Here is a 23999-nt window from a genome sequence, read left to right as displayed (position 1 = left end):
GGGCCTGGCTTATTGTTAGTAGTGAAATAATATGTAACATGAATGCACCAACGAGCTAAATGCCAGAAACATATGGTAAACCGTTCACATGTACGAGTTTATGGCTCTGGCGTGGAGATACACCTAACAGAAAAGTTCGTCTACGTCTTAAAATGTTGCATAAGAGAAGATAATAAATAATATTGAGCTGAGTGAGATACTTACGGGCACAGGCATCATTGGTTTTTGCATTCGTAAACGGTGCGAATCGCAAAAATCGGCCGTTTGCGAATGCAAAAACCATTTTTGGGATGCATCATTTTTTTCCCGCAATTTAAGAAATCGCAATTTTTTGTGATTTCTTAAATTGCTATAGCATTTAAGAAATCGCAAATTTTGCGATTTCTTAAATGCTATGCATGATTTTTTTAAGATTGCAAATTCGCAATTAGGAAGGGGAAAATTACCATGAATTCAACCTTCACGGTAATTTGCAAAAAGTTTTAAAAATTCACAAAAGTGCATTTTCGAAACTTCTATTTTACACACACACATGCCCTTGGGACATGTGTGTGAGTAAAATGTACTTATGTGACCTTTCAGGGGTGCAGGGGGGTCCTTTGGACCCCCCCTGCACCTTTGAAATTGCATTCTCATTTTGCGATTCCTTAATTGCGAATTCGCAAAATGAGAATGCCTTGCCATTGATTCCTATGGGCCTTTAGGCCCATAGGAATCAATGTAATGCGATTCCTTAATTGCGATTCGCAATTAAGGAATCGCAAATACAGAAAATTAAGGAATCGCTAAAACTTTTGAAATTTCTTGATGCATAGGAATTTGCGAATCCTAAATTGCGATTCCTTAATTTTCGCAATTTAGGAATCGCAAATTCCTACAATGATGCATGTGGGTGTTAGAGTTTTGAGCTTTAAAGTACACGCTCCATCTCAGAGGGGTCGTCAAACCGCCAACACCTCTTTTATAGCGTCTCGAGCACAAATTTGCTAAAATTACCTGTCCTTACATGCGACTGTCTTATATAGATGATTGTCTCGCAAATTCACTTAGTTTTAAATTTCACCAGCTGTGCAGAGTTCGAAGTTGGCGTAGTTTTATTACATTTCTTAAAAAAATATATAAGGGGAGAAACTCGAGGCCATGAACTACAGTGGGTAAAGATTCCCGCAGCAGCTCATGCTGCTAGCAGCTGCTGACCATCCACACGTCTTGCCCAAAGGACTGAGGCTTTTAGGGACAGGAAACGCTTGGGTCTTCCCCTGTCCTGGGGGTCCGCCCTTTAAATATTCCAGCAGCAGAGAATACACTGTGCACAGATTTAGAGAGTTGACTTTTACTGTACTGGCCAGCAGTGAATCAGGGATAAGTATGCCTTGATTGACAGCCCAGAAATCTCTTCCTACAGAGCACACATTGAGGCCGAGTCCTTATATCCGAATATCACCTCCTATTATGATGAGTCTTCCTGTTGCGTTGAATCTAAGTCCGGTGATGTATGTAGGTAACATTTTCCCCAGTCCTAATGTAAGTTAGCCATTTGCCTAAGTGTAGTCATCATTTGTCAGATAGTACCTTAATTGTTCCAAGTACAGCCTTGTGTGCCTAATGAAAATCTCAGAATTCCCAGCTGCAGTAAGGAATGTTGCTGATACCCAGTAACAGTCATACAATGGCATCCACGTTTATCATAAGACACCTATGCATGCAACATAGCCGAGATACACCTATGGAATCTTTATCATTTGGAATGGCAACTAAAATCAGGCTCTAGAGCAGGTTTCTTTAACAAGTAACTCGTAAGCTACTGGTAGCTCACCAGCTACCTGTAAGTATCTCTCCATTGGGCAGCCCAGCCTACTAGTTTGGAAACTTTTGTTGAATTAATATAAACAAACCAACATTGAATAGTGTGCATTTGAGATGAAACTGTGTATATTTATAGAAATCATAAGCTGATTTTTGGAGAAAACTGGCTGAATTATCAAAATATCTAGTAATCTTGCATACAGTTGCCACTAATGTAATCTTGTCTGATGTGGTCACTATAACAACACTTATAATACTAGTAGCTTTGGATAATTTTCACTGAACATAAGTAGCTCCTATTACAGAACAGGTTGAAGACCCCTGCTTTAGAGTTTGTGAATAGGCTGTACAATGAGAAGCATTACTTGATGCTTACCCATATTATTAACAAGCATTACCTAGCCCTCTTGCATCTCAGAATCATGAACAACGATGGGCAACTAAGCATTGATATATACCAGACAGTAGTGGCTGCTACTGATCAGTAGTAGTGGTGGGCAGGACGGACACAGCGGCTGAAGTGTGCGGGACCGAATGAAAAAAAAACCACTTACCTGAACCGGCCACTTCCTTTTCTCCGTCCTCTTCTTCCAGTATCCACCGGCTGCAGGAAGGAGCAGGAAAAACCAGCTCCCAGGCACCCAATAACCAATCACCATGCAGCATTGTGATTGTTCTGAATGCTGAACCACAGCGGTCATTCGGGGACTGGGAGGCTTTGCATGTTCCTCACCAGGCTGTGTAATGCAGCCTGGTGGGAATGAAGCAAAATGTGCAGGACTGTTTGACCAGCCCAAGAGGGCCAGCCAAGTAAACCACTCCTCTCCCTGCTCTGGCCAGCCCCCACCCACCCCGAGAGTCACTCACTTCAATAGGAAAAATAAAATGATAATAGCATAAGTTATTATCATTAAATACAATGACAATAACATTTGTTAATATCATTTTGTTTTTCTATTGAAATCAGTGGGGCGTTTGGAAAATAGCCTGCCTTTCGGTCAATATTTGTGACAGAGGACCATGTGTATGGAAACATCAGATTTTGAAAACTGGTTGACTACCTATTGAGTAAACTTGAAAACGGACAATATCCCAATAACGGGATAGAATGAGCAAGAACAGGATCACTCAGAAATAATTGTGAGATCCTGCTACAATCATAACCCCATCCGATCCATGAAAGATTGTACTAAGCGCCCACCTCTTCCACTTTTATGATCACTTTCCTTTTGGAAGTTCAGTATTTGTCGATGCACTAATGCAAGCAAACTTATGGAACTAGGACTGAACACTTGTTAGTGATTCATTAAGCATACCAATTACAATTCAAACAAAGTGATCTAATTGCGCTTTAGACACTTATCAATGGATTCAATAGTGATAGACCATGGTGCCAACTCAATACCATACGATGATAGTGTCTGAATTCCAACAGAGGGTAGCACGTGATACTCACAGAGGTCTTAACTTCCACATCTCACACCTCTGTTTTCCTGTACCCCATGAAGTTACCGTTTAGCTTTCTCTGGGTGTTTCTACCCTTTCCATCCATTGGACTTGGCATGGCTCGCCACTCCCACTACTGGAGAATTTTCTGAGGCCTGGTTGTGTAACTTAATTTCGCCAGTGTAGTCTCATAAGTGCATTTGCAGTGCAAAATGCATACGTGGAGGAAAAGCTACTGTGTCAAGAGCAATAAAATACTGCATACACCTATTTGTGAATCATGTACTATTGATTTCGCTACCAAAATGTGCAAGAAATCCATCTAAAGAAATTGTTATGGTCATGAAACTTACGCTCAGACATTTCCTCCTTCACATGTGCTGTGTAACCACATCTCGCTATTCTTCCAAGATAAATTTATGAAACTCCAAGTTAGCTTCAACACTCTGCCGAGTTTCGACTCCATTGGGTTTTCTCTGTTTCCCATGACATCTTAGAATGGTTAGTTTACAAACCCTCATTACCATAATGTGTGAGGCATTTTCCTATTTGCTTTGCACATTAAATCTGGCTCACAACTGAATCTTTTTCCCCTGCCATTCTCTCCCCCTATTCTCAGATAAAGTTATACCAGCTAATGTTGATCTTCCTAATCTTTCTTTGCCTCTGTGCCCACTACCTGAAAACATGCCAGGGTTCTCTGTTTTCTGAAAAAGCCTAGTTATCCGATAGTTTTGAGCAACTATCAGCATATATCTTAGCTACCACTTTCATCAAAGATCTTGGAGAAAGAGGTTAACACACGACATTCTCTGAATCGTGATTTAAAAATCTCTGCTGAACTCTGTTTAGTCCGGTTTTAGACCTTTATACAGTATGAACATTGCAAAACTTGCTGTGGAGGGTAATCTTCAATTCATCCTATTTCAAGGATCTAGATCATGAATCTGCCCTGAACCACTTGATGTATCCGTAGCATTTGACACAGTCTCACACTTCATCTTGATCAGCCATCCTTCTGAAAATGGCATGTGCATTTAAGCTTTCCAATCCAATCGCATGCAGTCAGTGATGCTGTTTCCATAGTATTCAGGGGGAGGATACAGATTACCCGTGGAGTCACTCATTGAGTCCAACCTGTTAATCTTTATGTCACCGCTCTCGTCATACTGAATCAATCTTTTGGATTCGAGGTGATGTGTTATACAGATGGTACCCAAATTTCGGTTTCTGTTTCAGACAGCATTGCCTCGACACAGTAAAATGTTTCATCATGCATGCCATCTGTTGCTGCATGGATGAGAGCCAGCTCTATCAAGCTTACAGCAATTAAACTAAAGTGCTCCTCTTTGGTGGCTTCGCTTTGGCATGATCCAATGCCTGGTGGTCCTATGAGTTGAGCTCCACTCACATTTCTTCAAAGATGGCCAAAAACAAAGGCATTTTCTTGAACATGAGCTCTCCTTTCCTCCCAGATCAATCTTACGGCTGCTAACCGTCAATCAGTTTCCAACTACCTCAGAAACCTCTATTGACTTCTGATTCTGGCACATTTCCTGTTTAAGCCATGTGCATGGCATTTTCAGGAATTCACAATTCAGGTGCACCTTATCTTAAATGTAAAATAATTCCCTATTGACCCATGTGCACATTGCGATTGGCAAGTGTGAATCTGCTGGTTATGCTTTCCTTTAAAAGTTGTAGATTTGGAAGATGTTCATTCGCTTTCCTTCTTGCCACATAGTGGAATTCTCTTCCTGCAGACTTGCAATCAATTTCGTCACTGATGTTCAAGAAAAGATTAAAAACGTGGCTCCACCATCTCCCTTAATTCGGCATCTTAGCATGGCTATCCTTCTTCAGGACTCCCATGCTGGGTAGTAGAGTGCTTTAAAACATATGTGTAACATAAAATGCTGTCAAATATGGCAAGTAAATCCTCATATTCAAAGGATTATCATCATCGTATACAAGGACTCGGCCTCAATGTGTGCTCTGTAGGAAGAGCTTTCTGGTCTGTCACTCAAGGCATCCTTATCCCTGATTCACTGCTGGTCAGCACAGTAAAAGCCAACTCTCTAAGTCTGTGCACAGTGTATTCTCTGCTGCTGGAATATTTAAAGGGCGAACCTCCAGGACAGCGGAAGACCCAAGCATTTCCTGTCGCTAAAAGCCTCAGTCCTTTGAGCAAGATGGCACCTAAAATCAGGCTCTAGAGCAGGTTTCTCCAACAAGTAACTCGTAAGCTACTGGTAGCTCACCAGCTACCTGTAAGTAGCTCTCTGTTGTGCAGCCCAGCCTACTAGCTTGGAAACTTTTGTTGAATTAATATACACAAACCAACATTGAATAGTGTGCATTTGAGATAAAACTGTGTATATTTATAGAAATCATAAGCTGACTTTTGGAGAAAACTGGCTGAATTTTCAAAATATATTTACAGCAGATATTTGATTGAATAATCATGCAGTGTTGGGAACACTTTTTACTAATGTTATTACCTGTTTTTTTACGTTACTGCTGAAAACCATGCCTGGTGCACTGAGGTGGTAGCTTCTAGTAATCTTGCATACAGTTTTCACTGATGTAATATTGTCTGATGTGGTCACTATAACAACACTTATAATAATTGTAGCTTTGGATAATTTTCACTGAACATAAGTAGCTCTTATTACAGAAAAGGTTGAAGACCCCTGCTTTAGAGTTTGTGAATAGGCTGTACAATGAGAAGCATTACTTGATGCTTACCCATATTATTAACAAGCATGCACTAGCCCTCTTGCATCTCAGAATCATGAACAAAGATGGGCAACTAAACATTGATATATACCAGACAGAAGCGGCTGCTACTGATCAGTTGTAGTGGTGGGCAGGACGGGTGCAGCGGCGGAAGTGTGAGGGACGGAATGAAAAAAAAACCACTTACCTGAACTGGCCGCTTCCTCTTCTCCGTCCTCTTCTTCCAGTCTCTGCCGGCTGCAGGAAGGAGCAGGAAGAACCAGCTCCCAGGCTCCCAATAGCCAATCACTATGCTGCAATGCAGCATTGTGATTGGTCTGAATGCTAAACCACAGCGGTCAGACTAGGACTGGGAGGCTTTGCATGTTCCTCACCAGGCTGTGTAATGCAGCCTGGTGGGAAAGATGCAAAACGTGCAGGACTGTTTGACCAGCCGAAGAGGGCCAGCCAAGTAAACCACTCCTCTCCCTGCTCTGGCCAGCCCCGACACACCCCGAGAGCCACTCACTTCAATAGGAAAAATAAAATGATAATAGCATAAGTTACGCCCGGGCTTAGTTGCGCGATATACATTTTTTTCATTTAATTCATTTCATTAAATACAAGGACAATAACATTTGTTATTATCATTTTGTTTTTCAAATGAAATCAGTGGGGCGTTTGGAAAATAACTTGTCTTTCGGTCAATATTTGAGACAGAGGACCATGTGTATGGAAACATCAGATTCTGAAAACTGGTTGACTACCAATTGTGTAAACTTGAAAACGGACAATATCTCAATAAGGGGATAGAATGAGCAAGAACACGATCACACGGAAATAATTGTGAGATCCTGCTACAATCGTATCCCCATCCAATCCATGAAAGATTGCACTATGTGCCCAACTCTTCCACTTTTATGATCACTTTCCTTTTGGAAGTTCAGTGTTTGTCGATGCACTAATGCAACCAAAGCTATGGAACTAGGCCTGAACACTTGTTAGTGATTCATTAAGCATACCAATTACAATCCAAACAAAGTGATCTAATTGCGCTTTAGACACATATCAATGGATTCAATAGTGATAGACCATGGTGCCAAATCAATACCATACGATAGTGTCTGAATTCCAACAGAGGGTAGCACGTGATACTCACAGAGGTCTTAACTTTCACATCTCACACCTCTGTTTTCCTGTACCCCATTAACTTGCCTTTTAGCTTTCTCTGGGTGTTTCTACCCTTTCCAATCATTGGACTTGGCATGGCTCACCACTCCCATTACCTTACAATTTTCTGGGGCCTGGTTGTGTAACTTAATTTCGCCAGTGTAGTCCCATAAGTGCATTTACAGTGCAAAATGCATACGTGGAGTAAAAAGCTACTGAGCCAAGAGCAATAAAAGATTACCATACACCTATGTGTGAATCATGTACTATGTATTTCGCTACCAAAATGTGCAAGAAATCCATCTAAAGAAATTGTTATGGTCATGAAACTTATGCTCAGACATTTCCTCCTTCACATGTGCTATGTAACCACAACTCGCTATTCTTTCAAGATAAATTTATGAAACTCCAAGTTAGCTTTAACACTCGGGCGAGTTTCGACTCCAATGGATTTTCTCTATTTCATCTTAGAATGGTTAGTTTACAAACCCTCATTACCATAATGTGTCAGGCAGTTTCCTATTCGCTTTGCACATTAAATCTGGCTCACAACTGAATCCTTTTCCCCTGCCATTCTCTCCCCCTATTCTCAGATAAAGTTATACCAGCTAATGTTGATCTTCCTAATCTTTCTTTGCCTCTGTGCCCACTACCTGAAAACATGCCAGGGTTCTCCCTTTGCTGAAAAAGCCTAGTTATCCGATAGTTTTGAGCAACTATCAGCATATATCTTAGCTTCCACTTTCATCAAAGATCTTGGTGAAAGAGGGTAACACACGACATTCTCTGAATCGTGATTTAAAAATCTCTGCTGAACTCTGTTTAGTCCGGTTTTAGACCTTTATACAGTATGAACATTGCAAAACTTGCTGTGGAGGGTAGTCTTCAATTCATCCTATTTCAAGGATCTAAATCATGAATCTGCCCTGAACCACTTGATGTATCCGTAGCATTTGACACAGTCTCACACTTCATCTTGATCAGCCATCCTTCTGAAAATGGCATGTACAGTTAAGCTTTCCAATCCAATCGCATGCAGTCAGTGATGCTGTTTCCATAGTATTCAGGGGGAGGATACAGATTACCCGTGGAGTCACTCATTGAGTCCAACCCTGTTAATCTTTATGTCACCCCTCTCGTCATACTGAATCAATCTTTTGGATTCGAGGTGATGTGTTATACAGATGGTACCCAATTTTCTGTTTCTGTTTCAGACAGAATTGCCTCGACACAGTAAAATGTTTCATCATGCATGCCATCTGTTGCTGCATGGATGAGAGCCAGCTCTATCAAGCTTACAGCAATAAAACTAAAGTGCTCCTCTTTGGTGGCTTCGCTTTGGCATGGTCCAATGCCTGGTGGTCCTATGAGTTGAGCTCCACTCACATTTCTTCAAAGATGGCCAAAAACAAAGGCATTTTCTTGAACATGAGCTCTCCTTTTCCTCCCAGATCAATCTTACGGCTGCTAACCGTCAATCAGTTTCCAACTACCTCGGAAACCTCTATTGACTTCTGATTCTGGCACATTTCCTGTTTAAGCCATGTGCATGGCATTTTGAGGAATTCACAATTCAGGTGCACCTTATCTTAAATGTAAAATAATTCCCTATTAACCCATGTGCACATTGCGATTGGCAAGTGTGAATCTGCTGGTTATGCTTCCCTTTAAAAGTTGTAGATTGGGAAGATGTTCATTCGCTTTCCTTCTTGCCACATAGTGGAATTCTCTTCCTGCAGACTTGCAATCAATTTCGTCACTGATGTTGAGGAAGAGATTAAAAACGTGGCTCCACCATCTCCCTTAATTCTGCATCTTAGCATGGCTATCCTTCTTCAGGACTCCCATGCTGGGTAGTAGAGTGCTTTAAAACATATGTGAAACATAAAATGCTGACAAATATGGCAAGTAAATCCTCATATTCAAAGGATTATCATCATCGTATACAAGGACTCGGCCTCAATGTGTGCTCTGTAGGAAGACCTTTTTGGTCTGTCACTCAAGGCATCCTTATCCCTGATTCACTGCTGGCCAGCACAGTAAAAGCCAACTCTCTAAGTCTGTGCACAGTGTATTCTCTGCTGCTGGAATATTTAAAGGGCGAACCTCCAGGACAGCGGAAGACCCAAGCATTTCCTGTCCCTAAAAGCCTCAGTCCTTTGAGCAAGATGGCACCTAAAATCATGCTCTAGAGCAGGTTTCTCCAACAAGTAACTCCTAAGCTACTGGTAGCTCACCAGCTACCTGTGAGTAGCTCTCTGTTGTGCAGCCCAGCCTACTAGCTTGGAAACGTTTGTTGAATTAATATACACAAACCAACATTGAATAGTGTGCATTTGAGATGAAACTGTGTATATTTATAGAAATCATAAGCTGATTTTTGGAGAAAACTGGCTGAATTTTCAAAATATATTTACAGCAGATATTTGATTGAATAATCATGCAGTGTTGGGAACACTTTTTACTAATGTTATTACCTGTTTTTTTACGTTACTGCTGAAAACCATGCCTGGTGCACTGAGGTGGTAGCTTCTAGTAATCTTGCATACAGTTTCCACTGATGTAATATTGTCTGATGTGGTCACTATAACAACACTTATAATAATTGTAGCTTTGGATAATTTTCACTGAACATAAGTAGCTCTTATTACAGAAAAGGTTGAAGACCCCTGCTTTAGAGTTTGTGAATAGGCTGTACAATGAGAAGCATTACTTGATGCTTACCCATATTATTAACAAGCATGAACTAGCCCTCTTGCATCTCAGAATCATGAACAAAGATGGGCAACTAAACATTGATATATACCAGACAGAAGCGGCTGCTACTGATCAGTAGTAGTGGTGGGCAGGACGGGTGCAGCGGCGGAAGTGTGCGGGACGGAATGAAAAAAAAAACACTTACCTTAACTGGCCGCTTCCTTTTCTCCGTCCTCTTCTTCCAGTATCCACCGGCTGCAGGAAGGAGCAGGAAAAACCCGCTCCCAGGCACCCAATAACCAATGACCATGCAGCATTGTGATTGTTCTGAATGCTGAACCACAGCGGTCATTCGGGGACTGGGAGGCTTTGCATGTTCCTCACCAGGCTGTGTAATGCAGCCTGGTGGGAATGAAGCAAAATGTGCAGGACTGTTTGACCAGCCCAAGAGGGCCAGCCAAGTAAACCACTCCTCTCCCTGCTCTGGCCAGCCCCCACCCACCCCGAGAGTCACTCACTTCAATAGGAAAAATAAAATGATAATAGCATAAGGTATTATCATTAAATACAATGACAATAACATTTGTTAATATCATTTTGTTTTTCTATTGAAATCATTGGGGCGTTTGGAAAATAGCCTGCCTTTGGGTCAATATTTGTGACAGAGGACCATGTGTATGGAAACATCAGATTTTGAAAACTGGTTGACTACCTATTGAGTAAACTTGAAAACGGACAATATCCCAATAACGGGATAGAATGAGCAAGAACAGGATCACACAGAAATAATTGTGAGATCCTGCTACAATCATAACCCCATCCGATCCATGAAAGATTGTACTAAGTGCCCACCTCTTCCACTTTTATGATCACTTTCCTTTTGGAAGTTCAGTATTTGTCGATGCACTAATGCAACCAAACTTATGGAACTAGGACTGAACACTTGTTAGTGATTCATTAAGCATACCAATTACAATTCAAACAAAGTGATCTAATTGCGCTTTAGACACTTATCAATGGATTCAATAGTGATAGACCATGGTGCCAACTCAATACCATACGATGATAGTGTCTGAATTCCAACAGAGGGTAGCACGTGATACTCACAGAGGTCTTAACTTCCACATCTCACACCTCTGTTTTCCTGTACCCCATGAAGTTACCGTTTAGCTTTCTCTGGGTGTTTCTACCCTTTCCATCCATTGGACTTGGCATGGCTCGCCACTCCCACTACTGGAGAATTTTCTGAGGCCTGGTTGTGTAACTTAATTTCGCCAGTGTAGTCTCATAAGTGCATTTACAGTGCAAAATGCATACGTGGAGGAAAAGCTACTGTGTCAAGAGCAATAAAATACTGCATACACCTATTTGTGAATCATGTACTATTGATTTCGCTACCAAAATGTGCAAGAAATCCATCTAAAGAAATTGTTCTGGTCATGAAACTTACGCTCAGACATTTCCTCCTTCACATGTGCTGTGTAACCACATCTCGCTATTCTTTCAAGATAAAATTATGAAACTCCAAGTTAGCTGCAACACTCTGCCGAGTTTCGACTCCATTGGGTTTTCTCTGTTTCCCATGACATCTTAGAATGGTTAGTTTACAAACCCTCATTACCATAATGTGTGAGGCATTTTCCTATTTGCTTTGCACATTAAATCTGGCTCACAACTGAATCTTTTTCCCCTGCCATTCTCTCCCCCTATTCTCAGATAAAGTTATACCAGCTAATGTTGATCTTCCTAATCTTTCTTTGCCTCTGTGCCCACTACCTGAAAACATGCCAGGGTTCTCTGTTTGCTGAAAAAGCCTAGTTATCCGATAGTTTTGAGCAACTATCAGCATATATCTTAGCTACCACTTTCATCAAAGATCTTGGAGAAAGAGGTTAACACACGACATTCTCTGAATCGTGATTTAAAAATCTCTGCTGAACTCTGTTTAGTCCGGTTTTAGACCTTTATACAGTATGAACATTGCAAAACTTGCTGTGGAGGGTAATCTTCAATTCATCCTATTTCAAGGATCTAGATCATGAATCTGCCCTGAACCACTTGATGTATCCGTAGCATTTGACACAGTCTCACACTTCATCTTGATCAGCCATCCTTCTGAAAATGGCATGTGCATTTAAGCTTTCCAATCCAATCGCATGCAGTCAGTGATGCTGTTTCCATAGTATTCAGGGGGAGGATACAGATTACCCGTGGAGTCACTCATTGAGTCCAACCTGTTAATCTTTATGTCACCGCTCTCGTCATACTGAATCAATCTTTTGGATTCGAGGTGATGTGTTATACAGATGGTACCCAAATTTCGGTTTCTGTTTCAGACAGCATTGCCTCGACACAGTAAAATGTTTCATCATGCATGCCATCTGTTGCTGCATGGATGAGAGCCAGCTCTATCAAGCTTACAGCAATTAAACTAAAGTGCTCCTCTTTGGTGGCTTCGCTTTGGCATGATCCAATGCCTGGTGGTCCTATGAGTTGAGCTCCACTCACATTTCTTCAAAGATGGCCAAAAACAAAGGCATTTTCTTGAACATGAGCTCTCCTTTCCTCCCAGATCAATCTTACGGCTGCTAACCGTCAATCAGTTTCCAACTACCTCAGAAACCTCTATTGACTTCTGATTCTGGCACATTTCCTGTTTAAGCCATGTGCATGGCATTTTCAGGAATTCACAATTCAGGTGCACCTTATCTTAAATGTAAAATAATTCCCTATTGACCCATGTGCACATTGCGATTGGCAAGTGTGAATCTGCTGGTTATGCTTTCCTTTAAAAGTTGTAGATTTGGAAGATGTTCATTCGCTTTCCTTCTTGCCACATAGTGGAATTCTCTTCCTGCAGACTTGCAATCAATTTCGTCACTGATGTTCAAGAAAAGATTAAAAACGTGGCTCCACCATCTCCCTTAATTCGGCATCTTAGCATGGCTATCCTTCTTCAGGACTCCCATGCTGGGTAGTAGAGTGCTTTAAAACATATGTGTAACATAAAATGCTGTCAAATATGGCAAGTAAATCCTCATATTCAAAGGATTATCATCATCGTATACAAGGACTCGGCCTCAATGTGTGCTCTGTAGGAAGAGCTTTCTGGTCTGTCACTCAAGGCATCCTTATCCCTGATTCACTGCTGGTCAGCACAGTAAAAGCCAACTCTCTAAGTCTGTGCACAGTGTATTCTCTGCTGCTGGAATATTTAAAGGGCGAACCTCCAGGACAGCGGAAGACCCAAGCATTTCCTGTCGCTAAAAGCCTCAGTCCTTTGAGCAAGATGGCACCTAAAATCAGGCTCTAGAGCAGGTTTCTCCAACAAGTAACTCGTAAGCTACTGGTAGCTCACCAGCTACCTGTAAGTAGCTCTCTGTTGTGCAGCCCAGCCTACTAGCTTGGAAACTTTTGTTGAATTAATATACACAAACCAACATTGAATAGTGTGCATTTGAGATAAAACTGTGTATATTTATAGAAATCATAAGCTGACTTTTGGAGAAAACTGGCTGAATTTTCAAAATATATTTACAGCAGATATTTGATTGAATAATCATGCAGTGTTGGGAACACTTTTTACTAATGTTATTACCTGTTTTTTTACGTTACTGCTGAAAACCATGCCTGGTGCACTGAGGTGGTAGCTTCTAGTAATCTTGCATACAGTTTTCACTGATGTAATATTGTCTGATGTGGTCACTATAACAACACTTATAATAATTGTAGCTTTGGATAATTTTCACTGAACATAAGTAGCTCTTATTACAGAAAAGGTTGAAGACCCCTGCTTTAGAGTTTGTGAATAGGCTGTACAATGAGAAGCATTACTTGATGCTTACCCATATTATTAACAAGCATGCACTAGCCCTCTTGCATCTCAGAATCATGAACAAAGATGGGCAACTAAACATTGATATATACCAGACAGAAGCGGCTGCTACTGATCAGTAGTAGTGGTGGGCAGGACGGGTGCAGCGGCGGAAGTGTGCGGGACGGAATGAAAAAAAAACCACTTACCTGAACTGGCCGCTTCCTCTTCTCCGTCCTCTTCTTCCAGTCTCCGCCGGCTGCAGGAAGGAGCAGGAAAAACCAGCTCCCAGGCTCCCAATAGCCAATCACTATGCTGCAATGCAGCATTGTGATTGGTCTGAATGCTAAACCACAGCGGTCAGACGAGGACTGGGAGGCTTTGCATGTTCCTCACCAGGCTGTGTAATGCAGCCTGGTGGGAAAGATGCAAAACGTGCAGGACTGTTTGACCAGCCGAAGAGGGCCAGCCAAGTAAACCACTCCTCTCCCTGCTCTGGCCAGCCCCGACACACCCCGAGAGCCACTCACTTCAATAGGAAAAATAAAATGATAATAGCATAAGTTATTATCATTAAATACAATGACAATAACATTTGTTATTATCATTTTGTTTTTCAAATGAAATCAGTGGGGCGTTTGGAAAATAACCTGTCTTTCGGTCAATATTTGAGACAGAGGACCATGTGTATGGAAACATCAGATTCTGAAAACTGGTTGACTACCTATTGAGTAAACTTGAAAACGGACAATATCTCAATAAGGGGATAGAATGAGCAAGAACACGATCACACAGAAATAATTGTGAGATCCTGCTACAATCGTATCCCCATCCAATCCATGAAAGATTGTACTATGTGCCCAATTCTTCCACTTTTATGATCACTTTCCTTTTGGAAGTTCAGTGTTTGTCGATGCACTAATGCAACCAAAGCTATGGAACTAGGACTGAACACTTGTTAGTGATTCATTAAGCATACCAATTACAATCCAAACAAAGTGATCTAATTGCGCTTTAGACACATATCAATGGATTCAATAGTGATAGACCATGGTGCCAAATCAATACCATACGATAGTGTCTGAATTCCAACAGAAGGTAGCACGTGATACTCACAGAGGTCTTAACTTCCACATCTCACACCTCTGTTTTCCTGTACCCCATTAACTTGCCTTTTAGCTTTCTCTGGGTGTTTCTACCCTTTCCAATCATTGGACTTGGCATGGCTCACCACTCCCATTACCTTAGAATTTTCTGGGGCCTGGTTGTGTAACTTAATTTCGCCAGTGTAGTCCCGTAAGTGCATTTACAGTGCAAAATGCATACGTGGAGTAAAAAGCTACTGTGCCAAGAGCAATAACAGATTACCATACACCTATGTGTGACTCATGTACTATGTATTTCGCTACCAAAACGTGCAAGAAATCCATCTAAAGAAATTGTTATGGTCATGAAACTTATGCTCAGACATTTCCTCCTTCACATGTGCTATGTAACCAAAACTCGCTATTCTTTAAAGATAAATTTATGAAAATCCAAGTTAGCTTCAACACTCGGGCGAGTTTCGACTCCAATGGATTTTCTCTATTTCATCTTAGAATGGTTAGTTTACAAACCCTCATTACCATAATGTGTCAGGCAGTTTCCTATTCGCTTTGCACATTAAATCTGGCTCACAACTGATTCCTTTCCCCCTGCCATTCTCTCCCCCTATTCTCAGATAAAGTTATACCAGCTAATGTTGATCTTCCTAATCTTTCTTTGCCTCTGTGCCCACTACCTGAAAACATGCCAGGGTTCTCCCTTTGCTGAAAAAGCCTAGTTATCCGATAGTTTTGAGCAACTATCAGCATATATCTTAGCTTCCACTTTCATCAAAGATCTTGGAGAAAGAGGGTAACACACGACATTCTCTGAATCGTGATTTAAAAATCTCTGCTGAACTCTGTTTAGTCCGGTTTTAGACCTTTATACAGTATGAACATTGCAAAACTTGCTGTGGAGGGTAATCTTCAATTCATCCTATTTCAAGGATCTAAATCATGAATCTGCCCTGAACCACTTGATGTATCCGTAGCATTTGATACAGTCTCACACTTCATTTTGATCAGCCATCCATCTGAAAATGGCATGTACAGTTAAGCTTTCCAATCCAATCGCATGCAGTCAGTGATGCTGTTTCCATAGTATTCAGGGGGAGGATACAGATTACCCGTGGAGTCACTCATTGAGTCCAACCCTGTTAATCTTTATGTCACCCCTCTTGTCATACTGAATCAATCTTTTGGATTCGAGGTGATGTGTTAATCAGATGGTACCCAATTTTCGGTTTCTGTTTCAGACAGCATTGCCTCGACACAGTAAAATGTTTCATCATGCATGCCATCTGTTGCTGCATGGATGAGAGCCAGCTCTATCAAGCTTACAGCAATAAAACTAAAGTGCTCCTCTTTGGTGGCTTCGCTTTGGCATGGTCCAATGCCTGGTGGTCCTATGAGTTGAGCTCCACTCACATTTCTTCAAAGATGGCCAAAAACAAAGGCATTTTCTTGAACATGAGCTCTCCTTTTCCTCCCAGATCAATCTTACGGCTGCTAACCGTCAATCAGTTTCCAACTACCTCAGAAACCTCTATTGACTTCTGATTCTGGCACATTTCCTGTTTAAGCCATGTGCATGGCATTTTGAGGAATTCACAATTCAGGTGCACCTTATCTTAAATGTAAAATAATTCCCTATTGACCCATGTGCACATTGCGATTGGCAAGTGTGAATCTGCTGGTTATGCTTCCCTTTAAAAGTTGTAGATTGGGAAGATGTTCATTCGCTTTCCTTCTTGCCACATAGTGGAATTCTCTTCCTGCAGACTTGCAATCAATTTCGTCACTGATCTTGAGGAAGAGGTTAAAAACGTGGCTCCACCATCTCCCTTAATTCTGCATCTTAGCATGGCTATTCTTCTTCAGGACTCCCATGCTGGGTAGTAGAGTGCTTTAAAATATATGTGAAACATAAAATGCTGACAAATATGCCAAGTAAATCCTCATATTCAAAGGATTATCATCATCGTATACAAGGACTCGGCCTCAATGTGTGCTCTGTAGGAAGAGCTTTCTGGTCTGTCACTCAAGGCATCCTTGTCCCTGATTCACTGCTGGCCAGCACAGTAAAAGCCAACTCTCTAAGTCTGTGCACAGTGTATTCTCTGCTGCTGGAATATTTAAAGGGCGAACCTCCAGGACAGCGGAAGACCCAAGCATTTCCTGTCCCTAAAAGCTTCAGTCCTTTGAGCAAGATGGCACCTAAAATCAGGCTCTAGAGCAGGTTTCTCCAACAAGTACCTCATAAGCTACTGGTAGCTCACCAGCTACCTGTGAGTAGCTCTCTGTTGTGCAGCCCAGCCTACTAGCTTGGAAACTTTTGTTGAATTAATATACACAAACCAACATTGAATAGTGTGCATTTGAGATGAAACTGTGTATATTTATAGAAATCATAAGCTGATTTTTGGAGAAAACTGGCTGAATTTTCAAAATATATTTACAGCAGATATTTGATTGAATAATCATGCAGTGTTGGGAACACTTTTTACTAATGTTATTACCTGTTTTTTTACGTTACTGCTGAAAATCATGCCTGGTGCACTGAGGTGGTAGCTTCTAGTAATCTTGCATACAGTTTCCACTGATGTAATATTGTCTGATGTGGTCACTATAACAACACTTATAATAATTGTAGCTTTGGATAATTTTCACTGAACATAAGAAGCTCTTATTACAGAAAAGGTTGAAGACCCCTGCTTTAGAGTTTGTGAATAGGCTGTACAATGAGAAGCATTACTTGATGCTTACCCATATTATTAACAAGCATGAACTAGCCCTCTTGCATCTCAGAATCATGAACAAAGATGGGCAACTAAACATTGATATATACCAGACAGAAGCGGCTGCTACTGATCAGTAGTAGTGGTGGGCAGGACGGGTGCAGCGGCGGAAGTGTGCGGGACGGAATGAAAAAAAAACACTTACCTGAACTGGCCGCTTCCTCTTCTCCGTCCTCTTCTTCCAGTCTCCGCCGGCTGCAGGAAGGAGCAGGAAAAACCAGCTCCCAGGCTCCCAATAGCCAATCACTATGCTGCAATGCAGCATTGTGATTGGTCTGAATGCTGAACCACAGCGGTCAGACGAGGACTGGGAGGCTTTGCATGTTCCTCACCAGGCTGTGTAATGCAGCCTGGTGGGAAAGATGCAAAACGCGCAGGACTGTTTGACCAGCCGAAGAGGGCCAGCCAAGTAAACCACTCCTCTCCCTGCTCTGGCCAGCCCCGACCCACCCCGAGAGCCACTCACTTCAATAGGAAAAATAAAATGATAATAGCATAAGTTATTATCATTAAATACAATGACAATAACATTTGTTATTATCATTTTGTTTTTCAATTGAAATCAGTGGGGCGTTTGGAAAATAACCTGTCTTTCGGTCAATATTTGAGACAGAGGATCATGTGTATGGAAACATCAGATTCTGAAAACTGGTTGACTACCTATTGAGTAAACTTGAAAACAGACAATATCTCAATAAGGGGATAGAATGAGCAAGAACACGATCACACAGAAATAATTGTGAGATCCTGCTACAATCGTATCCCCATCCAATCCATGAAAGATTGTACTATGTGCCCAACTCTTCCACTTTTATGATCACTTTCCTTTTGGAAGTTCAGTGTTTGTCGATGCAGTAATGCAACTAAGCATGGGCGGATTTTGCGAATTGGCAATCCGCGAACTTGCGTATTTACGGATTCGCAATCCGCAAAATCCGCGAACTCTCACGAATTTTTCTTTTTTGTGTGTTCGCAAGGATTTCTGCCACTTCGCGAGGGTTCTGTACCAGTTCGCAATTGCGAACTTACTTGTCGGCTCGCAACGGCCGCGACTATGTTGTTTCTACATCTGGTTCATCATCACAGGTTCACAGCACCCTCTGTTTCACCACTGCCCCCCTGTGGTACACCCATGCCACCCTCTGGTACATCACTGCCACCCTCTGGTTGGTTTATCACTGTAGGTTATGGGGGTGAAAAAAAGCAAGCACACCTGCCCTGCTTCAACTGACATGAATTAATTTGGGGTTGATTAATGTGTCACTGAATTTAAACTTCCAGTCTGGCTGGCACCTGCTTCCTTATCTGTAATTTGCTTTCTGTTGCAGTGCAATTTTTTTTCACAGGACCTTTGTGGCCTATAGTTGCAAGTAGGCAACTGAACTCTGAAGGGGCCCCTCAGGAAGCACTACAGGGAATGGTTACTAATGATAAGATTGAACTTTTGCACCTGCTGAGTGCTTTCTGTTTTGTCTGTAATTGCTTTCTGTTGCAGTTTAATTTTTTTAACAGGACCTTTGTTGTATACTTGTAGCTATTCTCTGAGCCTGCTGTGAGGGTCAGAGCAGGGTCATAGAATAGTTACAAGTAGGCAAACGAACTCTGAAGAGGCCTCTCAGGAAGCACTACAGGGAATGGTTACTAATGATAAGATTGAACTTTTGCACCTGCTGAGTGCTTTCAGTTCTGCAAAAATCCAAATATCCAGCAGCATCCACAAAAAGTAATCCTTCCAGGTCAAGATCCAAATCAAAGTGACCAGCACATTAAGAAAGCACTGGGAGGAGCCTGGTGGACAGGAACAGGAAGTTGGAGACTGTGGGGCACTTCCTTCCTCCCACCCCCACCCCCCAAAATGGACTCCTTGCAAAGAAAAAGTGCAGGCAAATGTCAACCTGAGGAGTTATTCTGATAAAAATCATAATTTTCAAGGTTTATGCTGCCTGCTGGTGGATTTCTTGTGCGAAATTGCAAATTTTGCAATCTCGCAATTGCGAGATTGTCGCTGCCCGCCGCATCTATGTGTTCGCAAGTGTTTACTCCCGCGAAATTGTATAGTATTCTAGTTGGCAAGTGCGACCAAGCAAAAAATCCGCTTCGCACGGATTTTACGAATTTTCGGCAAGTTCGCGAGAGTTCGCGGATTGCGAATTTACCGAAAATCCGCAAAATCCGCGTGCGGAACGGATTTTACGCCCATGCTTAAATGCAACCAAAGCTATGGAACTCGGACTGAACACTTGTTAGTGATTCATTAAGCATACCAATTACAATCCAAACAAAGTGATCTAATTGCGCTTTAGACACATATCAATGGATTCAATAGTGATAGACCATGGTGCCAAATCAATACCACACGATAGTGTCTGAATTCCAACAGAGGGTAGCACGTGATACTCACAGAGGTCTTAACTTCCACATCTCACACCTCTGTTTTCCTGTACCCCATTAACTTGCCTTTTAGCTTTCTCTGGGTGTTTCTACCCTTTCCAATCATTGGACTTGGCATGGCTCACCACTCCCACTACCGTAGAATTTTCTGGGGCCTGGTTGTGTAACTTAATTTCGCCAGTGTAGTCCCATAAGTGCATATACAGTGCAAAATGCATACATGGAGTAAAAAGCTACTGTGCCAAGAGCAATAAAAGATTACCATACACCTATGTGTTAATCATGTACTATTTATTTTGCTACCAAAATGTGCAAGAAATCCATCTAAAGAAATTGTTATGGTCATGAAACTTATGCTCAGACATTTCCTCCTTCACATGTGCTGTGTAACCACATCTCGCTATTCGTTCAAGATAAATGTATGAAACTCCAAGTTCGCTACAACACTCGGGCGAGTTTCGACTCCAATGGATTTTCTCTATTTCATCTTAGAATGGTTAGTTTACAAACCCTCATTACCATAATGTGTCAGGCAGTTTCCAATTCGCTTTGCACGTTAAATCTGGCCCACAACTGAATCCTTTCCCCCTGCCATTCTCTCCCCCTATTCTCAGATAAAGTTATACCAGCTAATATTGATCTTCCTAATCTTTCTTTGCCTCTGTGCCCACTACCTGAAAACATGCCAGGGTTCTCTGTTTGCTGAAAAAGCCTAGTTATCCGATAGTTTTGAGCAACTATCAGCATATATCTTAGCTTCCACTTTCATCAAAGATTTTGGAGAAAGAGGTTAACACACGGCATTCACTGAATCGTGATTTAAAAATCTCTGCTGAACTCTGTTTAGTCCGGTTTTAGACCTTTATACAGTATGAACATTGCAAAACTTGCTGTGGAGGGTAATCTTCAATTCATCCTATTTCAAGGATCTAGATCATGAATCTGCCCTGAACCACTTGATGTATCCGTAGCATTTGACACAGTCTCACACTTCATCTTGATCAGCCATCCTTCTGAAAATGGCATGTGCAGTTAAGCTTTCCAATCCAATCGCATGCAGTCAGTGATGCTGTTTCCATAGTATTCAGGGGGAGGATACTGATTACCCGTGGAGTCACTCATTGAGTCCAACCCTGTTAATCTTTATGTCACCCCTCTCGTCATACTGAATCAATCTTTTGGATTTGAGGTGATGTGTTATACAGATGGTACCCACATTTCGGTTTCTGATTCAGACAGCATTGCCTCGACACAGTAAAATGTTTCATCATGCATGCCATCTGTTGCTGCATGGATGAGAGCCAGCTCTATCAATCTTACAGCAATAAAACTAAAGTGCTCCTCTTTGGTGGCTTCGCTTTGGCATGGTCCAATGCCTGGTGGTCCTATGAGTTGAGCTCCACTCACATTTCTTCAAAGATGGCCAAAAACAAAGGCATTTTCTTGAACATGAGCTCTCCTTTTCCTCCCAGATCAATCTTACGGCTGCTAACCGTCAATCAGTTTCCAACTACCTCAGAAACCTCTATTGACTTCTGATTCTGGCACATTTCCTGTTTAAGCCATGTGCATGGCATTTTGAGGAATTCACAATTCAGGTGCACCTTATCTTAAATGTAAAATAATTCCCTATTGACCCATGTGCACATTGCGATTGGCAAGTGTGAATCTGCTGGTTATGCTTTCCTTTAAAAGTTGTAGATTGGGAAGATGTTCATTCGCTTTCCTTCTTGCCACATAGTGGAATTCTCTTCCTGCAGACTTGCAATCAATTTCGTCACTGATGTTCAGGAAGAGATTAAAACGTGGCTCCACCATCTCCCTTAATTCTGCATCTTAGCATGGCTATCCTTCTTCAGGACTCCCATGCTGGGTAGTAGAGTGCTTTAAAACATATGTGTAACATAAAATGCTGTCAAATATGCCAAGTAAATCCTCATATTCAAAGGATTATCATCAACGTATACAAGGACTCGGCCTCAATGTGTGCTCTGTAGGAAGAGCTTTCTGGTCTGTCACTCAAGGCATCCTTATCCCTGATTCACTGCTGGTCAGCACAGTAAAAGCCAACTCTCTAAGTCTGTGCACAGTGTATTCTCTGCTGCTGGAATATTTAAAGGGCGAACCTCCAGGACAGCGGAAGACCCAAGCATTTCTTGTCCCTAAAAGCCTCAGTCCTTTGAGCAAGATGGCACCTACAATCAGGCTCTAGAGCAGGTTTCTCCAACAAGCATCTCGTAAGCTACTGGTATTTCACCAGCTACCTGTAAGTAGCTCTCTGTTGTGCAGCCCAGCCTACTAGCTTGGAAACTTTTGTTGAATTAATATACACAAACCAACATTGAATAGTGTGCATTTGAGATAAAACTGTGTATATTTATAGAAATCATAAGCTTACTTTTGGAGAAAACTGGCTGAATTTTCAAAATATATTTACAGCAGATATTTGATTGAATAATCATGCAGTGTTGGGAACACTTTTTACTAATGTTATTACCTGTTTTTTTACGTTACTGCTGAAAACCATGCCTGGTGCACTGAGGTGGTAGCTTCTAGTAATCTTGCATACAGCTTCCACTGATGTAATATTGTCTGATGTGGTCACTATAACAACACTTATAATAATTGTAGCTTTGGATAATTTTCACTGAACATAAGTAGCTCTTATTACAGAAAAGGTTGAAGACCCCTGCTTTAGAGTTTGTGAATAGGCTGTACAATGAGAAGCATTCCTTGATGCTTACCCATATTATTAACAAGCATGAACTAGCCCTCTTGCATCTCAGAATCATGAACAAAGATGGGCAACTAAACATTGATATATATACCAGACAGAAGCGGCTGCTACTGATCAGTAGTAGTGGTGGGCAGGACGGGTGCAGCGGAGGAAGTGTGCGGGGCGGAATGAAAAAAAAAAACACTTACCTGAACTGGCCGCTTCCTCTTCTCCGTCCTCTTCTTCCAGTCTCCGCCGGCTGCAGGAAGGAGCAGGAAAAACCAGCTTCCAGGCTCCCAATAGCCAATCACTATGCTGCAATGCAGCATTGTGATTGGTCTGAATGCTAAACCACAGCGGTCAGACGAGGACTGGGAGGCTTTGTATGTTCCTCACCAGGCTGTGTAATGCAGCCTGGTGGGAAAGATGCAAAACGTGCAGGACTGTTTGACCAGCCGAAGAGGGCCAGCCAAGTAAACCACTCCTCTCCCTGCTCTGGCCAGCCCCGACACACCCCGAAAGCCACTCACTTCAATAGGAAAAATAAAATGATAATAGCATAAGTTATTATCATTAAATACAATGACAATAACATTTGTTATTATCATTTTGTTTTTCAAATGAAATCAGTGGAGCGTTTGGAAAATAACCTGTCTTTCGGTCAAAATTTGAGACAGAGGACCATGTGTATGGAAACATCAGATTCTGAAAACTGGTTGACTACCTATTGAGTAAACTTGAAAATGGGCAATATCTCAATAAGGGGATAGAATGAGCAAGAACACAATCACACAGAAATAATTGTGAGATCCTGCTACAATCGTATCCCCATCCAATCCATGAAAGATTGTACTATGTGCCCAACTCTTCCACTTTTATGATCACTTTCCTTTTGGAAGTTCAGTGTTTGTCGATGCACTAATGCAACCAAAGCTATGGAACTAGGACTGAACACTTGTTAGTGATTCATTAAGCATACCAATTACAATCCAAACAAAGTGATCTAATTGCGCTTTAGACACATATCAATGGATTCAATAGTGATAGACCATGGTGCCAAATCAATACCATACGATAGTGTCTGAATTCCAACAGAGGGTAGCACGTGATACTCAAAGAGGTCTTAACTTCCACATCTCACACCTCTGTTTTCCTGTACCCCATGAAGTTACCGTTTAGCTTTCTCTGGGTGTTTCTACCCTTTCCATCCATTGGACTTGGCATGGCTCGCCACTCCCACTACTGGAGAATTTTCTGAGGCCTGGTTGTGTAACTTAATTTCGCCAGTGTAGTCTCATAAGTGCATTTACAGTGCAAAATGCATACGTGGAGGAAAAGCTACTGTGTCAAGAGCAATA

At 41.7% G+C, this 23999-nt stretch overlaps 1 protein-coding gene across 1 annotated transcript in view; it reads left to right on the top strand.

Annotated features, from left to right (window-relative positions):
• Positions 1-23999, top strand: part of ANO3 (anoctamin 3) — a 1634736-nt gene that overhangs the window by 1343477 nt on the left and 267260 nt on the right. The window lies entirely within an intron of this gene.

Source organism: Lissotriton helveticus, chromosome 3_2 (genome assembly GCF_964261635.1).
Source record: "Lissotriton helveticus chromosome 3_2, aLisHel1.1, whole genome shotgun sequence".
Taxonomy (NCBI): Eukaryota; Metazoa; Chordata; class Amphibia; order Caudata; family Salamandridae; genus Lissotriton; species Lissotriton helveticus.
Note: the sequence above shows the minus strand (reverse complement) of the source record. Positions and strands in the feature narration are given on the sequence as shown.